Source organism: Rhinopithecus bieti, unplaced genomic scaffold (genome assembly GCF_001698545.2).
Source record: "Rhinopithecus bieti isolate Rb0 unplaced genomic scaffold, ASM169854v2 scaffold_12155, whole genome shotgun sequence".
Lineage (NCBI taxonomy): Eukaryota > Metazoa > Chordata > Mammalia > Primates > Cercopithecidae > Rhinopithecus > Rhinopithecus bieti.
In genome coordinates this window covers 1,107,134-1,114,810 of record NW_016807423.1, presented here as the reverse complement: position 1 = coordinate 1,114,810, position 7,677 = coordinate 1,107,134, and positions in this window count along the sequence as shown.

The following is a 7,677-nucleotide window of genomic DNA, read 5'->3' as shown; positions in this document are numbered from 1 at the left end:
CATGTGCCTCAGGAGAGAGACAGCTCTGGTGTCTGCTTATAGGGACATTAATCCTATAGGATTAGGGACCTACCCTTAAGACCTTGTTTAAGCTTAATTACTTCCTTAGAAGTCTCGTCTCCAAATACAGCCACACTAGGTGTTAGGACTTTAACGTAAAAATTTAGGGGAGACACAAACATTCAGTCCATAACATGGTCCCAGGGAACAAAGATGTCAATGTGAGAGGTGACAATGTGCTAGCAGCCCTCACTCTCAGCGCCTCCTCGGCCTCGGCGTCCACTCGAGGGGCGCTTGAGGAATCCTTCAGCCCGCCACGGCACCGTGGGACCCCCTCTCTGGGCTGGCTGAGGCCGTAGCCTCCTCCCTCTGCTTGCGGTGAGGTGTGGAGGGAGAGGCGCAGGCGGGAACCGGGGCTGCACTCGCGGACCAGTGTTGAGTTCCGGTGGGTGCCGGCGCGGGCTCGGTGGGCCCCACACACGGAGAGGCCAGCAGGCGCTGCTGGCCCAGGGCAGTGAGGGGCTTAGCACCCGGGCCAACAGCTGCGGAGGTTGTGCCAGGTCCCCCAGCAGTGCTGGCCCACTGGTGCTGCTCTCAAATCATTAGCTGCCTCCCCGCGAGGCAGGGCTCGGGACCTGCAGCCCGCCATGTCTGAGCTCCCCACGTTCTGCGGTGGGCTCCCTGACGGTCCTCCCTGACGGGCCTCTCCTCCATGCCTGAGCCTCCCCCACGGGGCCCGGTCCCATGGACAGCCCGAGGGCTGAGGAGTGCAGGAGTGGCTTGGGACTGGCGGGCAGCTTCACCTGCATCCCCGATGCAGGATCCATTGGGTGAAGCCAGCTGGGCTCCTGAACCCCATGTGGACTTGGAGAACTTTTATATCTAGCAGGAGGATTGTATGTGCACCAATCAGCACTCTGTCTAGCTAACCTAGTGGGGACTTGTAGAACTTTTCCTTCTAGCACTCTGNCAGCCCGCCATGTCTGAGCTCCCCACGTTCTGCGGTGGGCTCCCTGACGGTCCTCCCTGACGGGCCTCTCCTCCATGCCTGAGCCTCCCCCACGGGGGCCCGGTCCCATGGACAGCCCGAGGGCTGAGGAGTGCAGGAGTGGCTTGGGACTGGCGGGCAGCTTCACCTGCATCCCCGATGCAGGATCCATTGGGTGAAGCCAGCTGGGCTCCTGAACCCCATGTGGACTTGGAGAACTTTTATATCTAGCAGGAGGATTGTATGTGCACCAATCAGCACTCTGTCTAGCTAACCTAGTGGGGACTTGTAGAACTTTTCCTTCTAGCACTCTGTGTCTAGCTCAAGGATTGTAAATGCACCAATCAGGACTCTGTGTCTAGCTCAGGGTTTGTAAATACACCAATCAGCACTCTGTGTCTAGCTCAAGGTTTCTCAATACACCAACTGGTACTCTGTATCTAGCTAACCTAGTGGAGACTTGGAGGACTAGCACTCTGTGACTCTGTCTAGCGCTAGGATTGTAAAGCACCAATCAGCACTCTGTGTCTAGCTGAGGGTTTGTAAATACACCAATCACTACTCTGTGTCTAGCTCAAGGTTTGTAAATACATCAATTGGTACTCTGTATCTAGCTAACACTGTATCTAGCTAACTAGCACTCTGGGACTCTGTCTAGCTCAAGGATTGTAAACTCACCAATCAGCACTCTGTCAAAATGGACCAATCAGCTCTCTGTAAAATAGACCAATCAGCAGGATGTGGGTGGGGTCAGATAAAGGAATAAAAGCAGGCTGCCCCAGTCTGCAGTGGCAACCGGCTGGGGTAGTCTTTCACACGTTGGAAGACTTGTTTTTTTGCTTTTTGCAGTAAATCTTGCTGCTGTTCACTGTTTGGGTCCATGCTGCCTTTATGAGCTGTAACACTCACTGGGAAGGTCTGCAGCTTCACTCCTGAAGCCAGCAAGACCATGAACCCACTGGGAAGAACGAACAACTCCAGATGTGTTGCCTTTAAGAGCTGTAACACTCACCATGAAGGTCTGCAGCTTCACTCCTGACAGTGAGACCATGAACCCACCAGAAGGAAGAAGCTCCAGACACATCTGAATGTCTGAAGGAGTAAACTCCGGACCCACTATCTTGAAGAACTGTAACACTCACGGTGAGGGTCCACGGCTTCATTCTTGAAGTCAGTGAGACCAAGAACCCACCAATTCCAGATACAAATGGACTGATCTAATTTTAGCTGAATGTGACTATGGAAGTTGGACTGATCTTCCTGAAGTGATTTCAAAGATAGCCGCATGTTCTTCCCCCTCTGAATGTTTTCTGCAATGACTTGCTTTGTGACTTATAACTTGCTTTGGCAATGACACAGTTGCTAATGTGGTATCAACAGAGACTTGAAAAGTGCCTTCACATTGTGGCTTGCTGTCTCTTCCTCCTCATGGGACCCCTACCACTGCTGTCATGTGAAGAAGTCCAAGTAAGCCTGACGGATGGTGAGAGATATATGGGTTAGTCATTCCCACGGCCATAGTCGATGGCCTGCCAATTGCTATATGTGTGACAGAAGCCATTCTAGATGACTTAGCCACCAGCCAGCCGGTCCTCAGCTGACTGCAGATGCATGAGCAAGTCCAGCAGTGATTACATAAACTGGACCAGACCATAAGAACAGCCCAGTTTGCTCACAACATTGTCAGCTAAATAAATGGTTGTTGTTTTAAGCCACAAGTTTTGAGATAGTTTGTTATATAACAATAGATAACTGCTATACTTAACCTAGTTTTTTTTTTTTTTTTTTGAGACAGGGTCGCATTCTGTCACCCAGGCTGGAGTGCAGTCGTATGACCTTGGCTGACTATAACCTCCATCTCCCATGCTCAAATGATCCTCCCACTTCGGCCTCCTGAATAGCTGGGACTATGGGTGTGTGCCACCATGCCCAGCTAGATTTTGTATTTTTTGTAGAGATGGGGTTTTGCCATGTCACCTAGACTGGTCTCAAAATCCTGGGCTCAAGTGATCCTCCCACCTTGGCCTCCTAAAGTTCTGGGATTACAGGTATGAGCCACGGTGCCCAGCCAATACTTACCTTTTAGAATATAAAACAATCTTGGAGTTCTTACATAATTAAGGAGGAGATACCAGGCTTCCTAATAATATGACATAAGGGGCCTAACTAGAATAAGGATAAGTAATGTGATCATATTTATATTCTAAGAGTATGGTATTGTTCATATCGGTTAAACATCTAACTATGGGCGGCCCTCAGTTCTGAGCACTACACTGGTGTAACCAGTAGCTTAATAGACATCTTCACTTGGATATCTCACTGGCACTTCAGAGCAAACACATCTAATATGGAAATGACCATAATCTTTCACACTTTTTTTCCCTCTTCTGTTCCCTGCCTCAGTTGTCCAAGCCAGAAACTTGGAAACCATTTTTAGGGCTTTTATTCTCTCTCTCTGCACCCTTGATGCAATTAACAGGTCCTGTGGTTTCTACTTTCTGGATCTCTCTAAAGTCCACCCACATTCGTCCCTCCCTGCTATCCTTGTCTCAGTACTAGTCACTATCACCTCTCTCTCAGCTAATTATAATATCCTACTAATTTGCACAGGATTTGCTAGTGGAGTGGATATGAAGTATGTGAGAAAGAGAGAACTCAAGGATCACTCCAAGGTTTTGGCCTGAGCAACTGAAAAAAAAAAAAAATTGACTTGTCACTTATTGAGCTGGTGAAGACAAGTATAAAAGTGGAGGTGGGGCCGGGTGTGGTGGCTTACACCTGTAATCCCAGCACTTTGGGAGGCTGAGGTGGGCAGATCACCTGAAGTCAGGAGTTCAAGACCAGCCTGGCCAACGTGGAGAAACCCCATCTCTACTAAAAATACAAAAATTAGGTGGGTGCAGTGGCATGCACCAGTAATCTTAGCTACTCAGCGGCTGAGGCAGGAGAATCACTTGAATCTGGGAGGTGGAGGTTGTGGTAAGTGGAGATTGAGCCACTGCACTTCCAGCCTGGACAACAGAGTAAGACTCCATCTCAAAAAAAAAAAAAAAAAAAGTGGATGTGGGCCACATTGTGTCACATTGCCGTTTCTGGTTGATGGGAGGCTGAGAAAGTTTCTGGCTATATTACTTTTGTATTACCATGTAATACAAATATATAATTATCACAACTGAGAAGCTTAACATAACATGCATTTATTATCTCACAGTTTCTGTCTAGATATATCTTAGCTTGGTTCTTTGCTTTAGGGATTCATCAGGCTTCCACCAAGTTGTGTGGGCTGTGTTCCCATCTGGGTGCTCAACTGGAGAAGGGCCTGTTTCCAAGCTCAGTCTCATTGTTAGGAGAATTCGTTTCCTCCTGCTTGTAGGATTGGACCTACAGAGTGTTTTGTTTTGTTTTGGTGCTGTTGGGCCAGAGGCTGTCCTAGAGGTTGCCTGGAGTTTCCTGCCACATGGTCCTCTCCATAGGCAGTTCAGAGAATGACAGCTTGCTTTGTCAAGGCCATTAGGAGTGCAAGAGTGAGTCTTCTAGCAAGACAGAATCTTATATAATGTAACATAATCAAGGAAATGATATCACATTACTTTTTTTTGTATTCTATTGGTTGGAAACAAGTCTCAGGCCTCATCTACATTCATGGGAAGGGATTACATAAAGGTGTAAAATACTGGGAGACAGGTAGAGCAGGAGGACTAGCTTAGAGTCTGTCTGCCCAATAACTCTTGCAGTCCCAATATGGAAGGTGAGAAAGTAGAATGGGTTCTGGTCTTTAAGTTACCAAGACTGAGTCAGTGGATTCTCCTGTCAGAGACTATTGATCTGTAATGGTGATGCAACTATGAAGAGAAGGTTAGAATTATTTTGCAGGGGTGCACAGTAGCAGCACAGCTCATTGCCTGGTGGTTGTGATAGCAGTGTCCTGAGATTGTCCCTGAGGTGCAGTCTGTGGGGGCTCCTTGTTTCCTGCCAGTTTCATAGGCCTTTTTTTCCTATCTCTGTTCAGCTCTGTGATCCATTCTATGTAGCCTTCTAAGAAATTACCCCTTAGGTTTAGGATAGCCAGAGTTGTTTCTGTTATTTGTAACTAAGGATGTGACAGACCCTGTACATGTACCTAGAATAATTATAAATAGTTGTCACAGCATGGATTAATAGGAGGAGGGGGAGGTAGAGGCCAGATTTGGATGGCCTTGCCAGCCATAGTAAGTTTACACTTTATCTTGAGATTCATTTAACTGTTTTTTTTTTTTTTTTTTTTTTTTTTTTTGAGATGGAGTCTCGCTCTGTCGCCCAGGTTAGAGTTCAGTGGTACGATCTCGACTCACTGCAAGCTCTGCCTCCCAGGTTCACACCCATTCTCCTGCCTCAGTCTCCTGAGTAGCTGGGACTACAGGTGCCTGCCATCACGCCAGTCTAATTTTTTGTGTTTTTAGTAGAGACAGGGTTTCACCATGTTAGCCAGGATGGTCTTGATCTCCTGATCTCGTTATCCACCTGCCTTGGCCTCCCAAAGTGTTGGGAGTACAGTTGTGAGCCAACGTGCCCTGCCTCATTTAACTGCTTTTTTCTTTTTCTTTCTTTCTTTTTTTTTTGAGATGCAGTCTTGCTCTGTCGCCCAGGCTGGAGTGCAGTGGCGCAATCTCGGCTGACTGCAAGTTCTGCCTCCCGGGTTCATGAGTTCTCAGCCTCCTGAGTAGCTGGGACTACAGGTGCCCGCCACCAGGCCCGGCTAATTTTTTTTGTAGTTTTAGTAGAGACGGGGTTTCACTGTGTTAGCCAGGATGGTCTTGATCTCCTGACCTCATGACCTGCCCGCCTCCGCCTCCCAGAGTGCTGGTATTACAGGTGGCAGCCACTGTGCCCAGCCCATTTAACTGTTTAAAGCAAGCGAGTAACATATAGGAAGATTCTCGTGAGGGATTTTGAAGGATGAGTTTGAAGACAATGAGACTGGTATAAGTGAACCAGGTTTTCCCAGTCAAGTAGGTGAGGGAAGATGAGACTTGAGGTGGTGCCAATGCGGTGGAAAGAGGAGGCAGATTGGAGAGATAGTGAGGTTATAGAGGCAATAAGACTTGTTCATTTATTGGATGTGAGGAAAGGACAAGGAAGGAGTCCAGGATGATTTCCAGGTTTCTGGTTGAGGCAACTGGATGGGTGGTGAGGAACTGGGACAGGGAATAGAGGAGCAGGCTGGTGACAGGCTGTAGAGCACATTGGTTATGTGTGTCTTGCCCTTCTCCCAGAAGAAATCCATCACTTTTTCCACTTTTTTTTTTTTTTTGAGACAGAGTCTTGCACTGTCTCCCAGGCTGGAGTGCAGTGGTGTGATCTCGGCTCACTGCAAGCTCCCCCTCCCGGCTTCATGCCATTCTCCTGCCTTAGCCTCCCGAGTAGCTGGGACTACAGGCCTACCCACCACTACGCCCCGCTAATTTTTTTGTATTTTTAGTAGTGACGGGGTTTCACCATGTTAGCCAGGATGGTCTCCATCTCCTGACCTCGTGATTGGCCTGCCTCGGCCTCCCAAAGTGCTGGGATTACAGGCGTGAGCCACCACGCCCAGCCCCCACTTTTTCCACTTTTATAGGCGTTTCCACACTGTCTTTCTGTCTGGATCTGACAGACCTGGGTTTGAGTCCTGGCTCTGGACTTATAAGCTGTGTGATGTTGAGCATATTATGTAACTTGAGCCTATTTCCTCAACTGTAAAATGGAAATACAACTTCTTGTTTGTGTATATGTGAATTGAATGCATGGTGTGTGGTATCCAGTGGGCATTCCATAGTGTTGGCTATTTTTACTACTCAGAAAGGGGTTAGGGAAGAGGCCCAGGACAAATGGGTGAAGGCTTCAGGCAAGGCTTCTAGGTCAAAAGAGGAAAAACACAACATGTGGCAGACCAGCTGAAGCCAGAGGGAGGCCAGAGCTGAGCTACCACCACATGTTGCTGAGCAGATGAGTCACTGCAGGCAGCAGGTCAGGCTACCCAGGCCACAGCAGACTGGGCTGGGCTCTACACGATGACTTCATTGTATGCCTTTTTTTATCCTCTCCTTCTCCCAGAAGGAATCCATCACTTTTTCCACTTTTATAGGCGTTTCCACACTGTCTTACTGTCCGGAAAGAGCAAACACAGTGGAAAGGGACAGAAGAGCCAGAATTCCGTCTAGTTTGATCACTGATTTGCTGGGTGACCTGGTGCATTTCACTTCGCCTCAGTGTCTTCATCTGTAGTATGAGAATGCTTAGATTTGCCTCCTAAGTGTAATGTGAGAATTAGGTGAGGGTTGGCAGGCACTAAATAAAAAGGCACGCATTAGCCTTCTATTCATTAGTTGTGTTATTCTGTCTCCTTCCTGCTCCCGGCCCCTCTCTCCCTAGTTCCTTGAGGACACTGATCGACTCGAACTCATTTTTGGGTCCCCAGCACTGAGCCTGGCCCGGCAGTTTCATGAATGGATGAATGAAAGATTCAAAGGGAGTCCGCAGCCGCTGCCGGCGCGCCGAGAGCCCCGCCCCCTTCTGGTCCTCAGACTGCGCGCCAGGGCCACGGGCGGGTCCTTCGCGACCGTTCCCTGGCGCGTGCGCGGGAGGCGGCGCGCGGCCGGAGGTGGCGGGCGGACTCCCGGTGCGCGCGCGTGAGGGGCGGGGCCGGCCGGAGGCTGGCTGTAGGCAGGCGG